Raw genomic sequence first — 27,988 nt, forward strand, 5'->3', positions numbered from 1 at the left:
TTGAATTTCTGGCCCAAAAAGTTGGTCCAAATTTCCGAGCCCATTTTAAAAAATAAAGTTTGGGGCAGTGAGATAAATAAACGACCTGTTATTAATTAACTCTTCGACAAATAAAACTGTTGATTGTTTATTAAAAGTTTCTGCATCTGTCACGTTTATCCTGCTCTAGTATTCCTAGTCTATTATCTTACTTTCCTACTTAACTCGCGCTCTCTTGTGTTGTTGACACTAAGCAACTTAGTGCTACATAAACACCCTACAGCTAATAAGAAAGCAGTATATTGATTGTGTAGTTTGATAGTTTCTTTACTCACACATTGCAAGCGTCTCATCTATTAGCGTTGTAAACCTAACTACAAAAACTTTCAACTACTTAAAATGCTATTCTTGGTAACTCCTACAAATATTTACCCACCCTCAACATCGAAAGTTTGGTTTGTTTCTGAATTTCGCGCAAAGCTACACGAGAGCTGTCTGTGCTAGCCGTCCCTAATTTAGCAGTGTAAGACTAGAGGGAAGGCAGCTAGTCACCACCACCCACCGCCAACTCTTGGGCTACTCTTTTATCAACCAATGGGATTGACCGTCACACTATAACACCCCCACGACTGAAAGGGCGAGCATGTTTGGTGTGACGGGGATTCGAACATGCGACCCACGGATTACGAGTCGAGTGCCTTAACCACCTGGCCTTGGTGGGCATCGAAAGTCGGAACTGACAAAACAGAAGCAAATTTTTTGTTTGTTTGGTTTGATTTTGAATTTCGCGCGAAGCCACATGAAGGCTGTCTGTTCTAGCCGTCCCTACTTTAGCAGTAAAAAACTGAGGGAAGGCATCTAGTCATTAACACCCACCAACGAGTAGTGGATTGATTGTTACATTACAGTGTTCCCATGGCTGAATGGGCGAGCATGTTCGACGACTGGGATTTGAACCCGCGACCTGCAGATTGCGGATCAAACACCCTAACCACCAAGACATTTCAGAATCGTCCACCCCTAAGCCTGTTCATAATATAACTCCAACTAAGCGTTTTAGGGTCTAAATTTAAAATATTTTTGAATTATACAAATAAATGTGGATCATCGTTATATGAACTGGTTCTCCTCACACGAACCGTCTTGTATTCACGTTTCTATCACTTAAAAATGTGTGAATAATACTTTTACTCTACATAAAGTTTCTCCAGATTAACACACATTTAAGTTTGATAAAGTCTTGAATTTAGAAAAGATAGGATCATGTGTTTTAAGTTACTTTTTGTGATTTCTATTTTACATTTCCATCAAACAAAACGATGGAAACATTACACACATAGAAAACAGGAATAGACATTGCCTGAATATCCAAAAAACAGGAATAGACTTTACCTGAATATCCAAAAAACAGGAATAGACTTTACCTGAATATCCAAAAAACAGGAATAGACTTTACCTGAATATCCAAAAAAACAGGAATAGACTCTACTTGAATATTCAAAAAACAGGAATAGACTTTACCTGAATATCCAAAAAACAGGAATAGACTTTACCTGGATATCCAATGTTTAAAACATTGTGTGTTACGCCCACAGAACAATAATGTACGTCCTTCATAACTTAACAACGGTACCAAAATGTACCTTGGGTACGGGTCTTATCAATAACTATGCTAACAATGACACTAACATACCGTCGTTAATGTCTTCAAGGATATGTAATTCCAAAGTGAATGTTGTACATCAGGGCCTAAGAGCTTATTAAATTATATAAAGTTTAACTTGTGTTGCACCAGGTTGTTAAAGCTAGTGAACTCGCATCTAACATAGAAAGATTCAAATAACAGTAAAAACCTGAAATAACGTTACAACACCACCGTTTGTGCGTAACATCAAACAAACAATAAATAAATTATGTTACTTCTATTTTTAGAAGTAATTGTATCAGCTATTTATTATTCAAATCCTGTACTCGCTAAGCTGTACAACGTCGTAAATCCATTGATCGACTTTGTAAGATCTATCACAAACTTACAATTAAAGAGTTGTCATCTCTTGTGTATTCCTCCTTGTACTTGGTATTGATTTAGTTTCACTTCCCAGTTTCTCACATGTACCAACGGTTTACAGTTTGTTTTAAAACAAAGTCACATTGAGATATTTGTTTTGTACCTGCGGGGAATCGAACCCTATATGGGGACTTGTCATGTACCTGATAATACTATGTAACACAATTTTATTTCTGGGTAGTATGTGTTATTTCTTAATTGCTTATGTTGTAAAAGTACACAAAATGACCATTACTCCCGTCAAACTTTGCTTTTGTAACCTGGATAATGAAATTTATAAATTAACTTATCTTCTATGTAAAAACAGACAAATTTGCCCATTTTCATTTACATATGGTCTGAATAAAACAACATATGAATCAAGATTCACATGTATTTATACTAAAGTTATACAAAAATATTTAGAAGTGAGTAGTGTTTCGAGATTTGCGACTGTAACGTAAATCATTTTCACGCATCAGCCCCCAAATATAGTCTCCCATGATGTTTTTGTAAAACGCTTCATGGTCACAAAAGCAAAGTTTGAAGAGAAAAATAGGTCTTTTTCATTTACTTTAGGCATAACCAATTGGTAAATAACACTTTCTGCCCAGGAACAAGGAAAAGTAAACATTTTGTTACACACTGTAATCTGAGAACATTTTCTAGGATTTTCATGACATTTGTTAGAGAAACATAAATTTAGACGAGTGTTTTATAAAGCTAGGTTTATACCTGTGGATGATTCAAAAGCTCTCTACAAACCGCTGCTATCATTGGGTCGCGTCTACTGCTTATCGCCTTACTGATCGCTAGTTAATGAACTACCCATGTCCTAACAATCTTCATGAACCATGCCTCATCAATGGTCATAAACTGTGCGAAAACTGTTTTACCACGAGGTGACGCTTTGATGCTGATTAGTTTGAACTTTCTTCCGTGATAACCAGTTTCTGAAAGTACAGGGTGGTCCGTAAGTCCCTACCCATCCATACGTTATTATGTTATATTCAATAATACTAATGATGAGTTGAAGGCAACTGTTACCGCGGCATTTGAAACAATAACCCCTGCTATGTTGAGGAAAATGTCTCACAGAACATGGCGTCGCATAATATCATGCAGCGAGAATGAGGGACAGCACACAGATACACTGGATACATAAGATATATGGATGGGTAGGGATTTACGGGCCACCCTGTACAACTGATAAAAAATAATACTAATATTGTGGTTGAAACAGAGATACCATACTTGTCCATTGTTGATATGTATATTACTACTAGTCAAATGTTGAGAAAGCTACCAAAGTTTTTATTTTCACTTAAGCATGAAGCTACACAGTTTGTTATCTGTGCTACACAGTTGGCTATCTGTGCCGCCATCATAAATATTGAAATACGGTATTTAGCATTAAAAGTTCGCAGACTTATCATTCTGCCACTGAGAGGAGATACTAAATTAACGAAAACAAACATGAAAATATAAAAAATTGAATACTAAACAAATCAATGAAAAACTATAAGCGTAAAACCTACGTATAATTTATCAAGGGATTTCCCATAAGCTAACCAAACTCTAATTAGAAATAATCGACTTTTAAATAATGTATATAAAATACATAGCTCAGTGTACGTTTAAACATTTAACAGTAGACGGAACCTTAGTTTAACACGTCGTATTGACGAGAGTACATTGATTTATTAATTATTTTTATTACATTTATATTAAATCTTTTTGCATATACGTTCAGCAGGGAAAATGCCTTTGCCTTGGGGACCCGGCATGGCCAAGCGTGTTAAGGCGTTCGAATATCGAGGGTCGCGGGCTCGAATCCTGGTCGCATGTGCTCGCCCTTTTAGCCGTGGGGCGTTATAATGTGACGGTCAATCCCATTATTCGTTGGTGAAAGAGTAGCCCAAGAGTTGGCGATGGGTAGTGATGAATAGCTGCCTTCCCTCTAGTTTTACACTGCTAAATTAGGGACGGCTAGCGCAGATAGCCCTCGAGTAGTTTTGCACGAAATTCAACCCCCCAAAAAAAAAAAACCTTCCTTTGTCTTGCAAAAAAAAAATGAGACCGCATCTTCTCCAGTTTTGGGTAGCTCCCAAATTTTCATCATCCATGGGGTGAGGATAAAACGTGAGTGGCAAATTTTCAAAATAATTTCTAATTAATCAAAAAAAGAGACCGCATTTTCTTCACTTTTTGGGTAGATCCCAAATTTTGTCATCTTTGGGGCGAGGATAAAACGTAACATTTTAAAGAAAAATTCTCGTTAAGCCACTTTTTATCCTCGTCCCAAAGATGATGAAAATTTGGGAGCTACCCAAAACTAAAGAAGATGCGGTTTCATTTTTTTTTTGCAAGATAAAGTAATTCTCCCTGCTGAACATATATGAAAAAAAAAAGGTCACAAGATGAAAGTGTACTATGGGGAAAGAAATCAATAGTACTGTAATATTAGAAGCTGCTGTACTAAAGTAAACATGAATGTTTAGAACTGGTTTATGGGATCATGGCTTCCAAAAGAAACAAACAAAAAATGAGTTGTACAGCCAAGATAATATTGTATGTCATGCTTACTTTAAACGTACATAATTGATTTTTGGAATGACCAGCAGTTGTAAACACAACACATCAGTCCACCTAGTGAGAAATAATGGAAAAGCCTTTACATGTGACAACAAATCTTGTTGCGACATTTTAATTCTGTTAGGCAGGTTAAGAAATTATCGCAACCTACAGTGTGCTCTGGATAATACTGAAACATCACAATGGTGGTAGAAGTAACATAGATTTTATTTTTTTATTTGCAGTAGTTAAGAGATATGAATACTTCATCGTACAGTCGATGAAGTACATTCTGAACAGTCGTGTACAGTTATACTGATAGAACTATTTGGTTTGAAACATACAATGCCGAAATCATCAATTTGGATTCAAATAAGTCACTTATGAATTGCTGCCTAAAAACCAGAAAATGCAGAAACCCAAACCTCATTAAAATTGGATCTAATTTGAAAGAGGAATGCTAATTTATTTTATCAAATATGTAAAGACGGTTGGAGGTAATTTTTCTGTAACAGATTTCAGTGTGTAATTCACGGTGAGGGTTAGCCTACTTGTTAAAACGGGGCTCCAGTGGAGATTCATGACACTCGCTTCTCGAGAAAAGTGTACTTTTCTAATCGTTCCGGGAACATAACGTTCTATCTAACAGCGGGATTTCGAACTTTTTCTCTCCTTCGCTCGCCCAAGGCATTGCCAAGTTAACCCTCGGAGACGAAATTTTTAAGATGTTTGAACAATTCCTAGTAACACGTCTTCTGGTCTTAGAATGAGGTTTCCACAGATACACACGAAGACTAATTATCTCCTAAAGCAATCCCAAGTTAGGCTTAAGAAATAAAACTTTCTAACACTTGTGAATAAATCTTAGAAACTTAAAACACTATTTGTTTTACGGGTGTAGAACAAAACTTGTCGGCTACAGTCTTAAAAGAAAAATAAATAAATACATTATTCTACAAAATAATTAGTTCAAAAACGGTATTTGACTTATTTATTCGTTAAGGTTCATTAACATTTTAAAATTAGCTTTGAAACAACGCAATTAATATGAATGTTTTCAAATAAGATTCAAACATAATGAAAGTGAAATAACTGAAAACTTGGCAAAGTTTCTTTATGTGCAATGTTTTATAAGTTGTCAGACCTGTGGAATTAACTTGACAAACCTGGTAGAATTTTTACCCAATGTTCGACAAAGAAATATAACATAATCTACTGTACACATCTGTCTTTTATATATAAAAAATAGTAGAGTACCAATCACTTGGTGAAAAGAGTTGTTGCAATTGTACTTCCTCTTACCATACTATACCAAATTTTATTTCAAAATGAGAGTGCAAAATGTTTGTCATTAATCATAGTAAAGCAGCCTACAATGTTAATGTTATTTAGAAGTTTGGATACGTGTATTTATTAACTGAGAACATGAAGCTATTTTATTAAGTTGAATGTTAAAATTTTAGCTTAAGGATAAAAATTATGTTGCGTTTTTGGTAGTAAGTTACAAATGAAACTCGTTCAGTTGATTGTTATGACTTATAGTTGAAACCAGATGATTGTAAACGTGACAAAGTTTTTATTTTGAGGTTTGAGTTTTGGACTAAAGTGTATGTATATCTAGCCATAAATATTTATTACAAAGCCATAAAATACTTAAAGTTTTAGTGTTTAATAAGACCCGACATGAACAGCTGGTTAGGGCGCTTGACTCGTAATCAACGCTAGATTAAGGGTTTTATTGGCCCTAGGCTTTTCAATTAAAAAAGGCCCCATCGAGACTGAACTTCTACGTGCAATCCATTTATAGTCATAGCTTGAGACCTCCTAATTAGTATGTTGCCCTGGTCTTAAGTCCAGTAAGCCCATGCCTCAATCCGGGGATGCTCGTAATCGAATCTCTGTCACACCAAACATGCTCGCCATTTTAACCGTGGGGGCGTTATAATGTGATGGTAAATCATACTATTCGTTGGTAAAAACCAGCCCAAGATTTGGTGGTGAGTGATGGTGGCTATCTGCCTTCCTTCTAGTCTTACACTGCTAAGTTAGAGACAGCAAGCGCAGATAGTCCTCGTGTAGCTATGAGCGAAATTCAACACAAACAAGCTGTTTAATAAGGAAAAAAGATTCAGCGTTACAGGCTGGAAGTTGTTAGACTTTTGTTTGAAAGACTAATGATAAACAAACAAAGATGTTACTTGAGTGAAGCACGTTATGGCTGAGCCATCTTGGATCAAAGGAATCTAAGAAAACCACGCCCATTAGTAAACAAGGGTTACAAATGAAACTTTTGCTTAGTTCCATGAAATAAATATGAAGCGTAATCAAGATATTTTTCGATTCACCACTTGTTACTTAGTTACTCAACTGTACAAGTTTTCGGAACTTCCACCAATAACAATGAACAAGAGTAAGTCTAAAATAATTTGTGTTATTACTGAAACCAATTTTTGTTCATAAATTACTATTAGGCATATCTTATCCCTTTGAAAAGTTTCTCCGTTATTACTATTTGTAATCTAATGCAAAACAGCTTGAGTGTGAAAAAAAGTGCACCCAAAAAGGATTCAACGTGTGACCTAACGGAATGAAATAAAAAATGGAGGCCAAACTAGTAGCTACTCTAAGAGCATTGATCAGCCCGACATGGCCAGGTGGTTAAGGCACTCGACTCGTAATCCGAGGGTCGCGGGTTCGAATCCCCGTCACACCAAACATGCTCGCCATTTCAACTGTTGGGACGTTATAAAGTTACAGTCAATCCCACTATTCGTTGGTAAAAAGTAGCCTAAGAGTTGGTGGTGGGTGGTGATGACTAGCTGCCTTCCCTCTTGTTTGTTTGTTTTTGAATTTCGCACACAGCTACTCGAGGACTATCTGTGCTAGCCGTTCCTAATTTAGTAGTGTAAGACTAGAGGGAAGGCAGCTAGTCATCACCACCCACCGCCAACTTTTGGGCTACTCTTTTACCAACTAATAGTGGGATTGACCGTAACATTATAACGCCCCCACAGCTGAAAAGGGGAGCATGTTTGCGCGACTGGGATGCGAACTCGCGACCCTCGGATTACGAGTCGCACGCCTTAACGCGCTTGGCCATGCCGGGCCGCCTTCCCCTCTAGTCTTACACTGGTAAGTTAGGGACGGTTAGCGCATATAGCCCTCGAGTAGCTTTGCGCGTAATTCAAAAACAAACAAACGAACAAACAGAGCATTGATAATAATTTTACAAATAAAAAATATTTATTTATTTGTAGCCTGTCTGTGCTTTTTGTTCAACTTTGAGCACGATGGTGAATAATATAAAATACGCTGCTAATTTTGATTTCATTTCTTTAAGTCACTGAATCCTTGTTTGGCTTCATTTGTTTCACGTTCAAGGCTTTTTTATTAAATGCATCACTTTTTGTCAATACACACCAATAAACTACACCAAATAAAAATGCGACAGTCGACAGTAACCAGCGCGATCTTTAAGATCCAACCGCCAACTCTTGGGCTACTCTTTTGCCAACGAATAGTGAGATTTACCGTCACGTTATAACGCCCTACGGCTGAAAGTGCAAGCATGTTTGATATGACGGGGATTCGAACTCGCGACCCTCGGATTACGAGTCGAGTACCTTAACCATCTGGCCCGGTACAGCTGTATCAAGCATCATTAGTTATCCTGTTTAAGCTAATACCACGTGAGGCTAAACACTCTTTGATTAAAGTAATTTCATAAACATTTTTAAATATGTGTTCAAAAATAGGCAATGAATAGTTAACAAAAGCATTAAAGTGCAGGGGTGAGGGGGTGCTGTACAAGCACCTGCACTAATATGGAATTGTTGACATTAATAAGTTTTTCTGAGTACATTTTCACCACATTAACAAGATATAAGTTTCTACACTCATATGGAATTTTTGACATTAATAACTTTTTCTGAGTACATGAAGTTTCATCTTAGCACATTATCAAGATATAAGTTTCTATTGTTCTGTCTACCTTTATTTTTGCCATTCTCTTGATACAACACCTGATTTACCACCCATGAAATGGCATGTTTGCAAAATTTCACCTTAACCATTAATAAAGACAGTAGCATCTTCCAATAGTAGGTCAGATGGTGCCTAGAGATTATGGCCTTACCCAAGTTTGAATTGGAATGACCAGTTCTGTTGTTAGAGCTAGTAAATTTGGGTTGTGAATATGACATCACTGAGTTAAGTAAATTATATTAGGTTTAACCAGTCAGATAGAAATCTTTAGTGAGAGCAGTTTGGAGAAAGAGCAAATCAGATCCAGTAAAAGCAACTATCTACTACCCAGAGCAAGTGAACACAATGTGTTTGTGTTTGTAGATAAAGATTTCTCATTGTATCTTACATTAGGCCTAGTCTGTTTATTCCTTTTCATGAACCCAAACAATTTCAGAAAAATTGAGAAATACTCTATTATGAACATTTTGTTTGAATCTCCTGTTATTCTATGGATCTATTTTATTGCTCCAAGTAAAATCAAACAGATCTAAGGATACCTCAATGTTGATAGGAAGAACGTTTTATTAATGTGACCAGAATATATCATTAACGAGTTTCTGGTGACATCTGCACTGATCTTTGCAAATGCTAATGTGTTTAAGTTTAAGAAGACATTTTCAATACAATGGCATTTACCACAACTTGAAGGACTTATGATCAAATTAAGAATTAATCAATAAAATAAACTGGTTATTTAAAAGAACTATTGAATCTAGAAGTTCTTCCTTAAATACTGAAGTGTTGCTGATGCTGCAAGAATCTATGGTTTAAGAATGATGGTAGCAAAAACAGAAGTATGGATAACTGATGGTCTAGTAGTATTGTGGCATCTGCCAAATCTGATATTAAGTGACACTCTCCAGCAAAGAATTATTGAAACATCCCTACATAGCTCTGATATTGTAGCTCTCCCTACACAGAATAGCTCTGGATATTGTTGGTTCACTCCCAGAGGTGAAAGATTACTTCTATATACTTTAAGTAATTGATTACTTCACAAAGTGGGCTGAGGCTTATACACAAATTGATATTTTGGCACTATCTATGGCCGATCAATTGATAGAACACTGGACAGCCCAGGATGTAGCCCTAGTTTGTAACGCTAAATGAAGTTTCCTTATTAGCAGCTTGTTTGTGTTGAATTTCGCTCAAAGCTACACTAGGACTATCTGCGCTAGCCATCCCTATGTTAGCAGTGCAAGTCTAGAGGGAAGGCAGCTAGGCACCACCACTCACCACAAACTCTTGGGCTGTTCTTTTACCAACGAACAGGAAGATTGACCATTACAATCTACGGATCCGAATGTACGTTTGACTTGCCACTCTATAATGGAAACGTATGTATATATATATATATGAACAAAACAACAAATGCAAAATTAGAAAATTCTCCATAGATTCAATAAGGATTTGGATGCTAGAACCCACAACGTTTCAGATCCCACTAATAATCGCTGGCTTTAGCCAGTTGAAAGCATTACAGTTACTGCTAAAGATGTGATTTCACCAATTACCACATTACATCTAGGAGTCTTCTGGCACATTATAAAACAATGTCTAAGTTAACATATTACAAACATCGTCTATTACAGAACACTGACTGTTCTACAAGAGATTTCTAAAGTTCTTGCTGGATCCTCGTGATACTTCCCCGTACTTTAACTCAGTTGTCCTGCAGGACCAAATCTACACGTATCTGGTTCCCTGATACATATTTGCGTAATTCTTTTTCGGTGTTAATGTTTCATAGGTGTAACAAGCCAACGTTATTACGAAGAGAATCTCTTGGTCCTTTTGGCATATTTTTCACAAATGATATACCAAATGTTAACTGTTCGTCGCTCATACAGTTGTTTATAGTAGATGTCTTCAGAAACAAACTGTTTTTTTAGCAGTAGATTCTTGATGATAAGAACAAACGGTGTTTATTATACACAACATTCCTGTGTTACCATTTTACACAAACTCTTTAACACATGCTTGATTCAAACAATAAACAAAAGGTTTTGGCCTTGCTGTTGTTTTTGTAAGGAAATATAAACTGAAGGGCTTGATATTGTAATCCTGTAAACAACAGAAACATACGGTTTAGTTTTGATGTCTGACGAAGTTGCTTTACGAATAGGGAAAAGGAAGCTACCCGAAACATCGAGAATAATCACATATCACTACCATAGGTGTTTACTACTCATCCGGAGACTTCCTTACCGAAGGTGAGAAAAGGAAGCTACCCGAAACGTCGAGAATAATCACATATCACTACCATAGGTGTTTACTACTCATCCGGAGACTTCCTTACCGAAGGTGAGAAAAGGAAGCTACCCGAAACGTCGAGAATAATCACATATCACTACCATAGGTGTTTACTACTCATCCGGAGACTTCCTTACCGAAGGTGAGAAAAGGAAGCTACCCGAAACGTCGAGAATAATCACATATCACTACCATAGGTGTTTACTACTCATCCGGAGACTTCCTTACCGAAGGTGAGAAAAGGAAATTACCCGAAACGTCGAGAATAATCACATATCACTACCATAGGTGTTTACTACTCATCCGGAGACTTCCTTACCGAAGGTGAGAAAAGGAAGCTACCCGAAACGTCGAGAATAATCACATATCACTACCATAGGTGTTTACTACTCATCCGGAGACTTCCTTACCGAAGGTGAGAAAAGGAAATTACCCGAAACGTCGAAACGAATCACCAGTCATTAACAGAGGTTGTTGTTACTCACAAAGAAACTTCATTAGTAAATATCAGAAGCGGAAGTTATCCGAAACGTCGAGATGAATCAACCACAGGTTGTTGACGTTCCTAAAGAAACTCTACCGGAAACAACGAAAATATTTGTTTCCAGTAGCAACAGGGGCTGACTTTCACTTGTCACGTGTGAAATTGTGATGTCGTTAATTTTATCATACATTACAAACAGGCTTAAAATACATAAACAAATAAAATAACTGATTTTAATAAATCTACGTGTTATGTCAGTATCTCAAACTTCATAAGCACCTTTTTCACAGTTTACTGACTTTTACTTTAAACCATCATTGACAGTGTTCTGTCTTATGACGTACAGATATGCAACTTGTCCAACTTTAACTTTACAATATTGTCAGCACCGTTTCTGAAAGTTTATTTAATTAGACAGTAATAATTCTGCCAAAAAGTACGCGAGTATAAAATAGCATTGTTACGTTCCAATACCATGAAGTCTTGTATCGCGATTAACCGTGGTAAATATTACGTGTTATTATTTTTAAGCTTAATACTCGGAAAGTAACGAGTGAAGTTAATGATTTCACGAGAGAACGAACACTGTGGAAGGTTCTGTTGGAGCTGAGTTTATGCCAAATATGTGGAACAATTTGTATTTAAGTTTTCAACGGCAGCAGGTAGATTGTATCACGTAACTACTGACAGTCACGTGATATACCCGCTACTGGTCCTACAACTGACATCAAAATTACTGTTATTGGTTTGAATATCGCGCAAAGCTACACGAGGGCTATATGCGCTAGTTGTCCCTAATTTAGCAGTGTAGGCTTAAAGGTAAGATAGCTAGTCATCACCACCCACCACCAACTCTCAAGCTACTCTTTTACCAACGAATAGTGGGATTGACCATAATATTATAACGCCCCCACGACTAAAAGGGCAAGCATGTTTGGTGTGACAGAGATTCGAACTTGCGACCCTCAGATTACATGTCAAGTGCCTTAGCCACCTGGCCATAACTGACCAATTACTGGTGTATTCTTTTGTTTTCCTTCAACTCACATGTGTACTCTTCTGTAACTGTGTGGTTGCTTCCTAAATGAATCGTTTTAAAATGCAAGTGAGATCCCATAACATTACATTACAGGGTATTATAATATAAGCCAACCAAATACAAATATCAGTGACCAGTGTAGAACTAATTTGATATGCACATGCGTTTCTCGCGTACCCCTGGAGATACTCTTATATTTATAATCCATTTCTTCTCAAGTATGTTAAAATCTAGGATTCGATTCCCCGTGGTGAACAGGGCACAGATAGTCCATTATACAAATCTGAAGTTAAAGAAAATCCGTCCCACAAATAAAACAAACAAAAATAAGAATATATTATTAAATCTAAGGGACAGCCTTTTATCACCAGACCGGAAAATAACCGGTAACTTGTTAGAAAATTACCTTTCGCTTTGAAGCTGTCACTGACTGCTTGTTCAGAATACCCGATTCTTGTGATTATGAAAATAATGATGTTTACCCTTTCTGAAACTGTTAGTGACAGGTGGCGTGTTTATATTCAGTAATATTTTAACTGAGTTCGTTTGTATTTATGCTCTATAGTTATTTCTCAGCTAAAATCATATCAACCTTGAAAAATAGCATAACTTTCTGCGAAACCATTTCATTAACATTCACCCAGTGGATTATGGTAAGTTTGCGATTAGATTCCCTGCGGTAGACACAGTAGAGTGCCTAAGTCGTGGTTTTACTCTCAATCAAGGGATCAGTTTTGCTCAAGAAGAAATAAAAATCACACAAACATTTTTTCAATAAATATCCGTTAAATCACCAAAATAACACTATTTGAAATTCTTCACTTATTTTAATCCCCTGATATTCACCTTATTTTGACGTATCGAATGTTTTGTACACTTAAATTTTGTGTTGACGATATACTACTAAATGTCATTATATGAAATTATACAGTCGCCTTCATCTAACAAGTACTCACACACATCTTATTAAGCGTGCTTGTCTTTACGTTCTGGGTATCTGGAAAACATGCTAATGTTGTATTGGAAAATAATTAAACGATGACAAACAAATTTATGTCCTGCATACTGAAATACTCGTGTTGTTGTACAGGTTTAATATGCAACAATCTGCAATGCTCATGTTGAACTGGTTTAATATACAACAATCTGGAATGTTCATGTAGAACTGGTTAAATATACAATAACCTGAAATCTTTATGTAGAACTGGTTTAGTATACAACAATCTGAAATGTTCATGTAGAACTAATAACATATGCAACAATCTGGAATGTTCATGTAGAACTGGTTAAATATACAACAACCTGAAAGCTTCATGTAGAACGGTTTAATATACAACAAAGTGGAATGTTCATGTAGAACTGGCTAAATATACAACAATCTAGAATTTTCATGTAAAACTGATAAAATATACAACAATCTGGAATGTTCATGTTGAACTGGTTAAATATACCACAATCTAGAATGTTCATGTATAACTGATTAAATATACAACAATCTGGAATGTTCATGTAGATGAATGTAACACGTAGAATACGCAATGCTTTGTACACTATATGTATGAAGTGAATGAGTAAAAAAAATTCAATACATATAATATTTAATTGTATTATGTACATTCATAGAATACATTAATTTTCAGTCAGGTGGGAAAACGTCACTAAACAAGTAATAGGAAACATTTTGTGAATGTAAAATGATATAGCTATGCTAAAAAGAATGCAAAAAATATGGAATAATAGAGCTATGTATAGATGATCCATATTTGACTTTTAATATTAAGTTTTAATGTCAAACTATAAAATGCAAACTTGACTTTAATGTTACTGCAGTTGAAGATATATATTCCTGACTGTTGGTGTGCAGTTCGCTTATCACAGTATCATAGTCATATTAAGGTAGGCATCAGTGTAATGCAACTAAGAGCCTAGGACTTACGTACAAAGAGACCAAAGTTGAGTCAAAACATGTCTTGATTATTACAGAGTCTTGCTACGATGTCGGTTGAATTTACCGACATCGTAACCATTTCGTATTCGTGCATTTTACAGTATAGTATTAAATTTTATTATTGAAAGTTAAGTAGCTATGGTTTATGCACAGCTGTATCATTTCAATATTCTTGTTTGCACTCTTTTTTGACACTGCCAGCCCTCTTTCATTTTACATGTAGAGAATGCTTTTTTTATTACTTCTACATATATGAGGAAAGATATTACAAAGCTACACCCCTAGAATGTAAAACTGAATGAAGCAATTCTTATTTTTATACGTGTATTTTAACTAAAATAAGGTTAATAACGTATTTATTCAATACAAATAAATATAAACGCTTTCAATCAATGTAAGTGACTAGAACTATAGAGCGAAGTAGTTGTCGCTGAGGGTAAAAGTTACATGTAATAATGTGCTACTGATACTGTTATTTTTTGTGCTATAATATATACAGCGTATCCTGTGTTATTGTCTCACGGCGGGACAGTGGTAAGTCTACGGATTTACAATGGTAAAATCAGCGGTTTGGTTTCCTTTGAAGGTGTGTGTTTTGTTATATCGGACTATCTGCTGTGCCCACCGAGTGGAATCGAACCCCAGAGTTTAGCGTTGTAAATTCGAATACATACCACTGTCCCATTTGGGGACTCCTTCGAGGGACACAGCACATAGCCCAATGCGGCTTTGCTACATAAAAAGCCATTTTAACACTTCATTTGGATACTTTATCAGTATATATGACACATGTTAAGTCTTTGGTTGACTTCATTTTGATTATTCCGTTATATTTTCATATCTTCCAAAGAAAACTGTTACGCTAAGAACTTCTTAAAGAGATTAAAATGTTCCAGTTTTCAAATATATTATTGCATATTCCACTTCTATAAAGGACGTCAGTACAAAACTTGTGAGTGTACATAAAGCGGCAGTGTTATAGCAGCACTCAGCTCTTGTGTTGTCTGAATTTGAAAGCTTCAGCATTTCTTCAGACCATTATCTTGATATCCCGTTCCTCTAGTTTCTTCATCCAAAATACACAGTAATTTTCTCAAATTAAGTAACCATAAAATGCCAAGACGTGTAAGTGATTTTCATAAAATAACAGGTTTAACCTAGCCTGACACTATTACAGATGTACATGGGTTCACCTAACTAAACAGATTTCATTTAACCATTTCCCACGTTATCTTCATTTTATCCTGTATCTTATTTAACGTGAATAATTATCCACTTTACCTTCATCTTATCATGTACTTTATCTAAAGTGAACCATTATCCACTTTATCTTTATATTATTCTGTGCCTTATCTAAGGTGAGCCATTATCTGCTTTATCTTTATATTATCCTGTACTTTATCTAAAGTGAACCATTATCTGCTTTATCTTTATATTATCCTATACCTTATCTAAGGCGAACCATTATCCGCTTTATCTTCATATTATCCTGTACCTTATCTAAGGTGAACCATTATCCGCTTTATCTTTATATTATCCTGTACCTTATCTTAGGTGACTCATTACCCACGCTATCTTCATATTATCTTGTACCTTATCTGAAATGAACCGTTACCCATGTTATCTTCATATTATCCTGTACATTATCTAAAGTGAACCATTACCCACTTTATCTTCATATTATCCTGTATTATCTAAAGTGAACCATTACCCACTTTATCTTCTTCATAACCTGTACCTTATTTAAGGTGAACCATTATCCACTTTATTCACATTCAACTTAATCTGATTTGTCTAAAATGCATTATTACCTACATTACATCAATTCTTAATGTGCTGTTCCATATGTGAAGTGAATAGTTATCCATTTTTTTTTTATTTTCTGTTCAACACTAACTACTATATCTCAATTATCTTCAACATATTCCTTATTCGAGTCCACTTTCATTTACGTTAATCACATTTTCTTAGATTGTTTCTCAAATAAGTAAAGTTAGCCATTATCAAATTTATCTTCACACATGGCTGGTGTTTTTCTACATTCACTGTAACAAAGAAGGAAGTTCTGCTGGTGTATTCCTATGTTGAATGTAAGAGTCAACAAAATTTGATTCGTTCCAGTGTTGACTGTAACAGCAAACTGAACTCTTATGATGTATTCCTTTTTTGACTCTAACAGCGAACTAAGCTTTGATGGTTGTCGGAGTTTAATATGTGGGATTGGTTTCTTTTACAAAAGGTGTCTGTGATTTGTTGTCGATAAATTTGAACAATAAATGGATAGCACACAATCCACTTATTTCGAAATAATATAATCAAAAGAAACATATGTACAAAATTTCTTTATATTATTGGATATCACAGTTGTATCTGAAACTCTATATAATTCTCTTTTCTTGTCAAAAGTCCAAACAGGCTGATTCAATTATTTTATAATACAGTTCAAAAAAATAATTATTTTTCACTATTCTGTTTTTTACTACACAATCTGTGATAATTCTCCCCTCCCCAATGGCACCAACGGTATATCTGAGGACTTACAACGCTAGAAAATGGTTTCAATACCCCTGGTTGGCAGAGCACAAATAGCCAATTGTGTAGCTTTGTGCATAATTTTAAACAACAATATCTGCAATAAATTTAGTTATGTTACCTCTTGAGTTACTGCAGTTGTATCTCGAACTTTAAATAAATGTCTCCTTTCGTTAAAGCCTACACAGATGGGTTCAATAACTTTTTAACGCCCTTTGACAAAACACATTATTTGATAACATTCTTATTATCTCTGTTAAACTGCAATACTGAATTTAAAATATATCCCGTTTCAGTTAATAATTTACGCTGTGGCTAATTTCACGTTTTCTCTTTTTTTATGATGGTACTTTATTTTCACTCTACTTGTTTGTTTTTGTTTGTTTGTTTTGAATTTCGCGCAAAGAGGGCTATCTATGTTAGCCGTCCCTAATTTAGCAGTGTAAGACTAGAGGGAAGGCAGCTAGTCATCACCACCCACCACCAACTCTTGGGCTACTCTTTTACCAACGAACAGTGTGATTCACAGTAACATTATAACGTCCCTACGGCTGAAAGGGCGAGCGTGTTTGTTGCGACGGGGATTCGAACCCACGACCCTCAAATTACGAGTCGAACGCCTTAACCCACCTGGCCATGCCGGGCCCACTCGACTTGACTTACTTGCTCTTGATTGGTTGCCTACTTATACACTGCTGGCCAAAATCTTAAGGCCAATGAATATAAAGACAAAATATGCCTTTTGCGTTGTTAGATTCAACCACTTATTTGAGTAGAGCTTCGAAAGATGAAAATAAGAAAAAGGGAAAATAAAATAAAAAAAAACTTTTAGCATTTAATAGAGAAAATGTGAACACTATGAAATTAGCTTAAATCCTAGCTGGTCAAAAGTTTAAGACCATACTGAAACGAAGCGTTAATCGGTAAACACGTAGCGAAATTTAGTCATTTGTGTTCAAGCATTAGCATTGTCAGTGTCTCCGTCTGTCTGACATCTCCTGTGTTACATCCATGGGACGAACAAGAAGTATTTAATTTTTTTCCATATATATATATTTTTTGTATTTTTCTCCTTTTTCTCGATTGAGAGAATGCTACTACTACTTGTAGTAACACACACACACACACACAATGAATAATAATTCAAAAAGAGAAAAAAATAAAAAAATAATAATGATTAAAAAAAGAAAATAATAATTATAATAATAAAAAGAAACAAGGACTAAGTGTCTAGTACATAGTGGCCAGCTTGTGTTACATTTCTTAAATATATGTTAAAAGGGGAGAGGTATTTAGGACCATTTACATCATGTACGTGATATCTGTCGAGATCACACATTAAGTCATTTTTATGCCAATTCTTATTGAAATATTTTAGAGAATTATGCAAGAGTCTTTCAGCTATTGTATCTATGTTTGCATACTTGTGCATGAATGTGGTTGAGGTGCTACGTGGTACTTTATATGCTGAAGTTAGTACAGAATTTTGTTTTCGTTGAAGTTTCTGTACATGTGTGGGTGCTATGTTAATGGCAGGTGATGCATATTCTATTGTTGGTCTAATGTACGTTTTGTAGATTTTAAGTATGTTGTCTGGTGATGTTCCTTGGATTTTACCTGAAAGACTTCTTGCATAGTTTGCTCTTTTCCAGATTCGTATCAGTACATTTTAATATGTGGTAGCCACGTTAATTTTGAGTCATAGGTTAGACCTAGAAATTTAGCAGAAGTAGCAGTCAGTAAAAGTGATCCATTCATATAGAGTTTTGGTGGATCTTTTTTCAGCTTATTCAGTCTGCTGAATACTATGACTTGGGTTTTTGGAATATTAATTTTGATTCTGTATTTCTGGCAGTATTCTTCGATGTTATTTAGACTGGTTGTAGGTTCGTTGCTGCTATTGACGGAGTGGGGGCACTTTTCCAGACTGCTACATCGTCAGCGAACTGTGATGCATAACCTAAATTTAGGTCCGACAGAGGCATATTACTCACGTACATGATAAATAATATAGGGCTAACAACCCTTCTCTGCGGGACTCCTGCTTCGGGTGAAAAGGACCTGAGTGGGCCCCATTTACATTTACTTTACACATTCTGTTATCCAGGAAGTTGGACAGCCAGCGAATAGTTTCCTGGGGTAATGCCATTTCAAGCAATCTATGTCGTAAGCCGTTATGCCACACTGTGTCAAATGCTTTCTCAATGTCGAGAAAGCAAGCTACAGTGCATCTGTTTTGTTAAAGCTGTCGGTAATTGATTCTGTAAGTCGAATCAGGTGGTCTGTAGTTTGGCGGTTTTTCGAAATCCGTTTTGAATTTCTGGTAATTTTGAATTTTCTTCTAAGTAAACTGACAGACGATTACTAATTATCCTCTCTAATACTTTGCCAATACAACTGGTTAAGCTAATCGGGCGGTAGTTGTTTGGTTTATTCGCTGGCTTTCCTTCTTTCTGGAACATTAATATTATTGCTTCCTTCCAAGAAACGGGGATATATCCAGTTGATAGTGAGAGATTAAATAACTCTGTTAGGTGTTCATATAATCTCTGAGTGCCTTGTTTTAGGAGGATAGCTTGAATACCATCTTCTCCAGGGCTTTGTTTTTTGTGTTGTTAATAGCAGTTACGACTTCTGTTACAGTGATATGTTTTACCAGTTGATGAGTGCTACAGTCTTTTTTTTTTCTTGGTGTGTAATAGTGTTGACTGGAAATTTAGGTGTAAAATGCTTCTGTTTTGATCAATATAGTTTGTGACTGTATTATAAAGTATCTGTTCATGTCTGGTTCATGATGTGTTTTGAACGTGTTTTCTAGGTTTTTTAAATATCTCGGCTTTTTTCTGTGTTAGTGTATGCTGTTTCTCCATCCAGTTCCAGTGGTGGATATACTGTGTTTGTTGTTCCTGTGTTTGTAAATCTTTTCAAGTGTGTCCAGAATTGTTTAGGATCAGTTTTGTGATTTAGATCGGAACAGAAGGTGTCCCAGTTTTCTTGTTTCTGTTGTCTGATTAAGTTTCGTATTTTATTCCTTATTGCGTTTATTTGAGTTTTAAGTGTGGGGTTGCGATTTTGAATGTACTGTCTGCGGAGTATACGTCTGTTTTTAATTAAGTGTATTATATCTTTAAGTGGTTGCCATGAATGAGTTGTTGTGAAGTGTTTTTGTTTCGGTATCGAACTGTTGGCTGCATGTTTTAGACACTCAGAGATGATATGACAGTATGCATCTATATCTGATGCGTCCGCGGCAATATGTAGTACTTCTGGAGGTAAGGTTTCATTTAATATAGTTTGGAAAACTGGCCAATTAGCTTTTGTAGTTCAGTTGGTCTCTCACTATGATTTTATTTAAGTGGGGGTGAGATTGAAGATACACCAAACTGGGAGGTGGTCACTATCTATATCGTGACCAACATGAAAATTTACGAATTTGCGACTCATATTTGACGAACACAGGCATAGGTCCAGTATTTCACTGGTGCCGTGTGCGTACGAGATATGTGTCGGTGTTGCATCGTTTAATAAAATCATGTTAGATTCATCCAAAAATTGGAAAAGCATATTGCTGTTTGCGTTTGTACTTCGACAGTTGAATGCTATATGTTTACTGTTTAGGTCGCCGATAATAATAAGATTACAGTTACTATTATACAATATATTCAATAGATTTACATCTAACACTGTACTAGGCGAGCAGTAGATGCCCGCCACAGTAACGTCTGTATGATTTTGCGTTTTTACATTAATAATTATAGATTCATTACTGGAAGGGATAGTAAGTTCCTGAACTAAAAACATGGCAAAGGCTAAAACGTTAACAGTGTTTGAACGTGGCAGAATTGTTAAGCTACAAAAGTAAGGTCTCTTTCAACGTGCCATCGCTGGTGAAATTGGGCGTAGTAAAACTGCTGTTGCAAATTTCATAAAAGACCCTGAGGGATATGGAACGAGAATTTTAAGTGGTCGGTCCGAGAAAATTTCACCGGCATTTAGCAGGAGGATTCGACGGGATGTTCGGCAATACACCAGCCGATCGTCGAACAAGATTAAGGCCCTTAAGGATGCAGAATTCAGCTGAAGAACAATAAGACGGCATCTACGAGAGGAAGACTTTAAAAACTGTAAACGTCTTCAAAGGCCACACCTCCTTCCACACCACGAAACAATTCGAACATGGGACGTAGAAAAGTGGAAAAAAAGTTTTGTTCTCTGATGAGAAAAAAATTTAACCTGTATAGTCCAGATGGTTTCCAACGTTACTGCGATAAGGATATCCCACTGGAGACATTTTCTACATGACACAGTGGAGGAAGTTCCATTATGATCTGGGGTGCTTTCTTTTTCCATGGAATAATGGAGCTTCAGGTTATATAGAGGCGTCAAACAGCAGCTGGCTACATTGGCATGTTGGAAAGAGCATCCTTATTGACTGGAAGCCCTCGCTTGTGTGGAAATGACTGGATCTTTCAGCAGGACAATGCTGCAAACAGTGCATGATCTTCTTGAAGCCGTCTTCACTACTTGGAATAACATTCCAGCTAGCCTTCTGCTTATATCGACCATGCCAAAGCGAACGTTTGAAGTTATTCGAAATGATGGCCGTGCAACTCACTACTGAGACCTCTTGTTTTTTCTACCCTGTATGGTCTTAAACTTTTGACCAGATGGTATTGTGTTATCTCTAAACTGTCTTTCCTCATCTATCTGTATAAAACAAGGCTGTTTTATACTCCACAGCAGCTCTTGGATCTCTTTCTTCTTCTTGCCGTTCAGTTCTTCAATTATACTGACGTCCTTCTATGTCTCATTTCCACCCAGTGGTCTTTATCTTCAAAAATAAAATCAGTCTTTACATTCTGCTTCTATGATAGCCACACTTGTCATGTACATCTGTACCTCTATAGCTGCATCTCCAAAGTCTTCTTCTTTCTCAAGGTACTTCTTCATCAGATTGGCATGGTAGACCTTGGTCGTCCCATCCACTTTCACCTTATAGTCCATTTTCTTGACCACTTCTTGCATCCTTTCCACTGCCAGGTAAATTTGTTGTTGGCTGTGGTGGAAAACTAAGACATGCTGTCCAATCTTGAAACGTTGACCTCTGGCCTTCTTGTTGTAGAAGTGCTTTTGAGTGGCTTTCATGGGTTTGGTTTCCTAGTAGAACTACTTTGATAGGTCCAATTTAATTCTCCTTTAGAGTTCTCTATTTTTCAGTCTCTTTTCTCTTTACTTTGTGCTCGACTCTGGGCATTATCCCAAAGTTTCTACACAGAAGGACCTTTCTTTCTTTTCCCACAGATCTAAATTCTAGATGCCTTTGATACTTGCAAAGGCTTGATGTTTTGCTTTATTGTTTCTCCTGAGCTCTAGTGGTGACTAAAGATGTCTCGTCAGTCTTCTTGCTGTCTAGTTCCTCCAAATTTCTACTACCTGGTAACACTATGTCATATATTGGTGCCTAAATACACATGATCTTAATGTCTCCTACATAATATGGAGTATATCCACATTTATTTTTGTTGTGGGAAATTTTCTCACTGTCTCATCAATTATCACACAAAGTCACACTTTTCCTGTCATCTAATAATCAGATATTAGACTGATTCTCAGTGCTGCACTACAGCAGTTAGCGTTTCATAGGACCATTATTTTCTTGTTTCCAGCACAATGTCATATTGTAATTTGTTGGCACCTCCAGATATCTATAAGACATTCTGATCATTACTGGTACTGTTGATTCATTTGCTAAACCAATCATTATGCACTGATAAATCATGAAAATATGGTAACTCTGACATGTCCCCTTGATCACGTTTCTTCAGGCAGGGATATCCATGATGACGGTTATTCTTTTTTTGGTCAGCATTATATTTGTATGCAATTCCAGCTACTATGTGTTGAGATTTCTGCAGTTATTTGTGACTAAAGGACTTGCACTACTTTTCAACGTGCCTTATTTTATAACAAATGTAGCTTTTCTTTGTACTTTCTGTTCGTCAGTTTCGAGCATCTTGGGTTGATGAACCCAAACTTCCTTTCTGTTGGGTGAGCTTCAAGTTATGCTCTTTTTTTCTCTAGTTCTAGTCTTTTTTTTTCCCTTTTCTTCTTTCACAATTTGTGTTCTTATTATTTCTATTTCCTTATCTTATTTTAGTCTTTCTTCCTCTCTGCTCGGCCTGCACACTTCTCTCTCTAGTTACTCTTGTCATTCTTTAATGAACTTTTATAGTTCACCAACTTTCAACCCAAGACATTTATCTCTTTCTATCCATTTATCAAAATCTGTTAAAATGGTTATATAGGGTAGTCATAGTCTGTACGCTACTACGACAACTGAATGTGTGTACAGACTTATTTATTCCCGTTGTCCTTCACGTCTTCTTTAACCACTTTTTACCATTGTATTGGCGGGCTTGCTAAATTTCAGGGCTTTATATATTGGCTGAAATTCATCTACAGTAGGTGCCTGTTAGTTGCTGGCAATAAATGATAACCATAAACCAACAGCACACAATCCAATTGTGTCATAAGAATATATTCAAACAAGTCAAACGTACAAACAGAAATTCTTTACACCATAGGATGTTACAGTTGCATCTAAAACTCTAAAGAATTATCTTTTCTTGTCAAAAGTCCACACAGGCTGATTCAGTTAAAAGTTGAGAAGACGAATTATTTTTCTCTATTTTGTTTCTTACTATACAATGTGTCATAAATTCGTTTACATTACCTTATGGGCAAGACCAGATTAAGGGTTTTATTGGCCTTAGGCTTTTTAACTTATAGAGGCCCCCTCGAGACAGAATATCTACATGCAATACATTTATAGTCATAGCTTGAGGCTCTCTAATTAGTGTGAGGTCTTGAGCTTCAGCAGGGTAAGTCCATGTTTAATCTGCGGTTGATCGTGGCTATTAAAGTTCTACTTCGAACTTAAAATTGTCTCCTCTTGTCAAAGTTCACAGAGACGGGCTCAGTTATGTTAGAACACCTCTTAACAAAGCAAATTATTCTCATTTCTCTATTAAACTGTGACTCTAAGTTTATAATATTGCCCATCACTGTTAATTATTCGCATACCAGATAACTTATTTATGACTGAACTGTACTTTCACTTTACTTAATTTACTCGCGCTATATATGACTTATTCACTGAGGCCTCGAACTTTCAATAAAATACGCGAGCGACACTATAATGTAACAATATTCAGTTAAGATAACGAGAAAAACACCAAAATTTTGAGTAACGTGACGTTAACAATATTATTAAAGCTTAGAAAACAACATAATTGCAAACACAACGTATGATTTATATAGATTTACGTAATGAAATTTGTCACAAATACACTTATAAAACAAGCCATCTTCAACACTCCTGTCTTAAAACTAAATAATCATTAAATATTAAGTCACAAAATAAACTAAATAATAACAGTTATACTGAAAAGTCTTGTATATCCAGCACTGATGTATCCCTATGCTGACTGAAACACACTATAAAGCTTGGCTAGAGTATTGCTGTATTAAGTGTAACACACGACAAAACTTTGCCAATGTATTCTTTGTATTGACTGTAATCAGAGGCGTAATAAGGGTTTCTGGCTCCAGGGGGCAGAATACAATTTGGCGCCCCACCAAACTAAACTTACATAGTAACCCCATCTCCCATGGTACTGTAACTTGTCGTACTTTTACGATTATCTGGTTTTGAAAAACAATTAGCATTGGTCTTAAGGGAACAGCTAAATTTTACATATACTGACTGTCAGACGACAAAGAAAACCAATACTCATTTAAAGTTGTTATTTCACAAATCTTAAAGAGAATAAATATCCGGAAGCTATACTCATTAAGGAAAGAAATAAAAACAATGAACAACTACAATGGATGGCACATGTAAATGAACCGACATTTAAAAAATTCCCTTTGTTGGTCTATTCTTATGTTAACTGTAACAAACAACAAAACTTTCCCGGTGTATTTTGACTGTAACTGACAAGAAACATTTTATATTGCAGAAAGTAGCTGTTGAAGAGAAAATTAAATATCGAGTTTTTAGTAATTGTAGTATGTCTTAGAAACGTACATGTGCACATTTCAGTAGCAGTATACTAGAATTAGTTTATGTGTGTTAACCTCCATACCTGTATGTATGTAAATCTGGCAAGGTTCCTCGTGGAAACTGGCCTATGATGTATGCATCAGCTGGGAACCGTGTAGTTAATGCTTTTTGCGTGACCAAACAATCAAGATGTGAAACAAGAAGTTATTATAATTAATAGCCCCCTGTTGTGGGAAACATTGTTAAGTTCATTATACTAATATTATCTAATTACGTGCCTTTGTAACTAAACGCTTGACAACACCGTAACAGATGTTTGAAGTATAGTTTAGACAGAAGAATGCTTTATAGGTGTTGTTTGTGAAGTTTTAGAGGCATGAAATAAAACTTCATTTATCGGAAACTTAAAGTCTCTCATGACGTGGTTAAGCCTTTGTTTTTCAGGAGTTGTTACTTATTAAACTTGTAAAGGATAGGCGGTCGGTTATTAATAAACATTATATGTTTCTATTTAAAAATAACTATTACACTGTGCCTATCCTTGCTTATGAATAAGTTCAACATTCGTACTTGTCTCTGTTTAAAAATGCCCTTTACTCTTGTATCTATCATTCTTTATGACTGTTCACAATATACGTACTTGTTCCTTGTCTCTTTGCCCTTTAAACACTTCCATCTGTCTCTAGACTGTTGCCAGGTGGTTTTAAGCTCAACCTGTTCTTGCTTTCAGTAATACTAATTATACGATTTTATCTCACATAATAAAAAAATACTCTAATGACGTCCTGGTTTCCTACAACGTATGTCTACAAAAACGTTTTTCATTTTAAAGGTCTTCATTTTGTTCCACAAACTGCACCTGCTTTACTGTTCAGTAAGCTTGCCTTATTTTCTGTCCGCAAGGTGGGGTCTTCAGTCTGCGTCAACTTGATTTATAGATCGACTTTACAGATCATTAAGATGGAAGACCACATCTTTATACTGCTAGCACAAAGCCTTGCTTAAGACGAATACTGAAATGGGACTAGTCTTATATGACCAAATAGTGGGACTTGACAGTCACTCTTATAACGCATCCAAAAAACCTAAAATGCGGAGTGCATTTCTGTGGTAGCAAACCGCAAACTATAAACATCAAGATTCACTGTTCCAGTATGTTAACTATTAGATCACGCTCAGTCTTGTGATTTGATTTGTGAGTAAATAACAATTAAAATATTATAAACGTGTTTATTGCTAGATACCTCCATTCTCTAATGACATTTTCCTTTGATTATACCCATCAGAATCCATGCCAACCTTCCCTTGTGCATAATTATACGTCCAAAGTAATGCAGCTTTCTTTTCTATCATATCCAGCAGTTACCTTTTTGTCTTTGCACATTCCATTCCATCTTTAGATTTTCTTTCTATGCAGCTCGTCTTCATTATTCTTCTATGACACCACATTTCAAATGTTTCTTTTTACTTGTCGTTGTATTTTTGCAGACAGGTTCCATGTTTTCATCCTGTAGAGTAGGGCTGAAAACCTTTAAGTAGTATCTTCTTCAATTATAATTGGCCATCTCTCTTGAGCAATTCTTTGCGGATGAACAATGCTATTTTGGCCATTTGTATCTTTTCATTTATCTCCTGTTCATACTTTCCATCACAGCTGATGTTCATTTCTTAATATAAAACTCCTTTATTTATTTCAACTTTTTACTCACTGCTTTCACCCATATTGTAAGAAGTTCCTCACATCATGAACTTATCGTTTTCTTAGTCTTATCGAGGTTTATTCTTCAGAATCACTCACAATGGGAATGTTTGCAATACCTATTACTACAGGCTCTACTTCGGTTATCTTGATCTACCCTGTATTAGCAATCACATGATCCGGCGAAACACTCATTACCCACACTATTTTCTTTACCTTTTAAATCCAGATACACGATCAGATGGAACCCACACCATTTACTTGGACGTTTAAATCCAGATAAATGATCCGATGAAATCCACAATATTTACTTGGACTTTTAAATGCATATACATGATACGTAATTGAGAAATTTTCAATATTTCTACCATAACATGCCAGTGGTTATAGGAGTGGGAAACCTTCTTGGACTGAAAATACCCCATAACGTATCCCAGTTTCTTGTAGTCCTCACAGCCAGTTAAAAAAGTGTTTTTATTATTATTCAACTTTGCGGCAGAAACAGGAATGTTGAATGCAACCCCCTTCAGGTTGTTGTAAGTCCCTAACCAGGAAGATGCTAGTACTGCTCCAGGGACAAGAAGGAAAACAACAAGAAGAACTCATTCTATTTTAGGGTTAAGTAGATACCTGTTACTGCTTTACTGTTGTTTCATGCGAGTACCAGAACTTGAATAGAGTTCAGATTATAGTTTAACTTTTCTAACCTTAAAGAACTCATTTATAATCACAAAGTTCAGCATGAAGTGTAACAACTGCTGCAGAAACTAAAGAGCAACACCGTGCTGTAATAGTTTACTGTCATACAGTGCATTAAAAATGTGCTATACCACACCACTCTAACAGCAAACTATCGAACACTGAAACATTTGCTGACAAATTGTTGATTACGATATACTAATAATTCATTTACAAAAACATTTTAATATATATAATACTGACCTACATATGTCTAACTTAGTCGTTTATGATATATTATACTTCTTGAATATCAGTTTTTCTGGATATGATTGTCTTGAAAATGATCCTTAAATTTTATGCATTTAAACAAAATCGTTTTATTCAGAACAAGAATAGCCTTGCTATCTTCTTAACAAATCCTCGTTTAAAAGATGTTTTGTATATTTTGTATAATATCAATGACCTGGTAAAGTATTAACTGGGGAATATTTAAATGTCCAATCATAAGACAGCGTAAATAAAACAGAACACTCATCAAAATGATTTGTGTGGAAATGGGGATCACAGGATTTGAAAATATCCGCCACTAAGTACACTCTCGTAACCGATGTTTGTAGGTATGTTTGTTTGTTATTTTTATATACACATATGAACCAGATAA

The 27,988-nt window shown here is 35.8% G+C and overlaps 1 protein-coding gene across 1 annotated transcript in view; it reads right to left on the reverse strand.

Moving 5' to 3' along the window:
- The window catches only part of LOC143237760 (SLIT-ROBO Rho GTPase-activating protein 3-like), a 95,334-nt gene extending 70,215 nt beyond the window's left edge, over positions 1-25,119 (reverse strand). The window contains exon 1 of the mRNA XM_076477518.1: positions 25,030-25,119. The gene's annotated coding sequence lies outside the window, so the exon portion shown is untranslated. The remainder of the gene's footprint in view (positions 1-25,029) is intronic.
- Between the last annotated feature and the right edge of the window lie 2,869 nt (positions 25,120-27,988).

This window comes from Tachypleus tridentatus, chromosome 1 (genome assembly GCF_004210375.1).
Source record: "Tachypleus tridentatus isolate NWPU-2018 chromosome 1, ASM421037v1, whole genome shotgun sequence".
In the NCBI taxonomy this organism is placed as follows: Eukaryota; Metazoa; Arthropoda; class Merostomata; order Xiphosura; family Limulidae; genus Tachypleus; species Tachypleus tridentatus.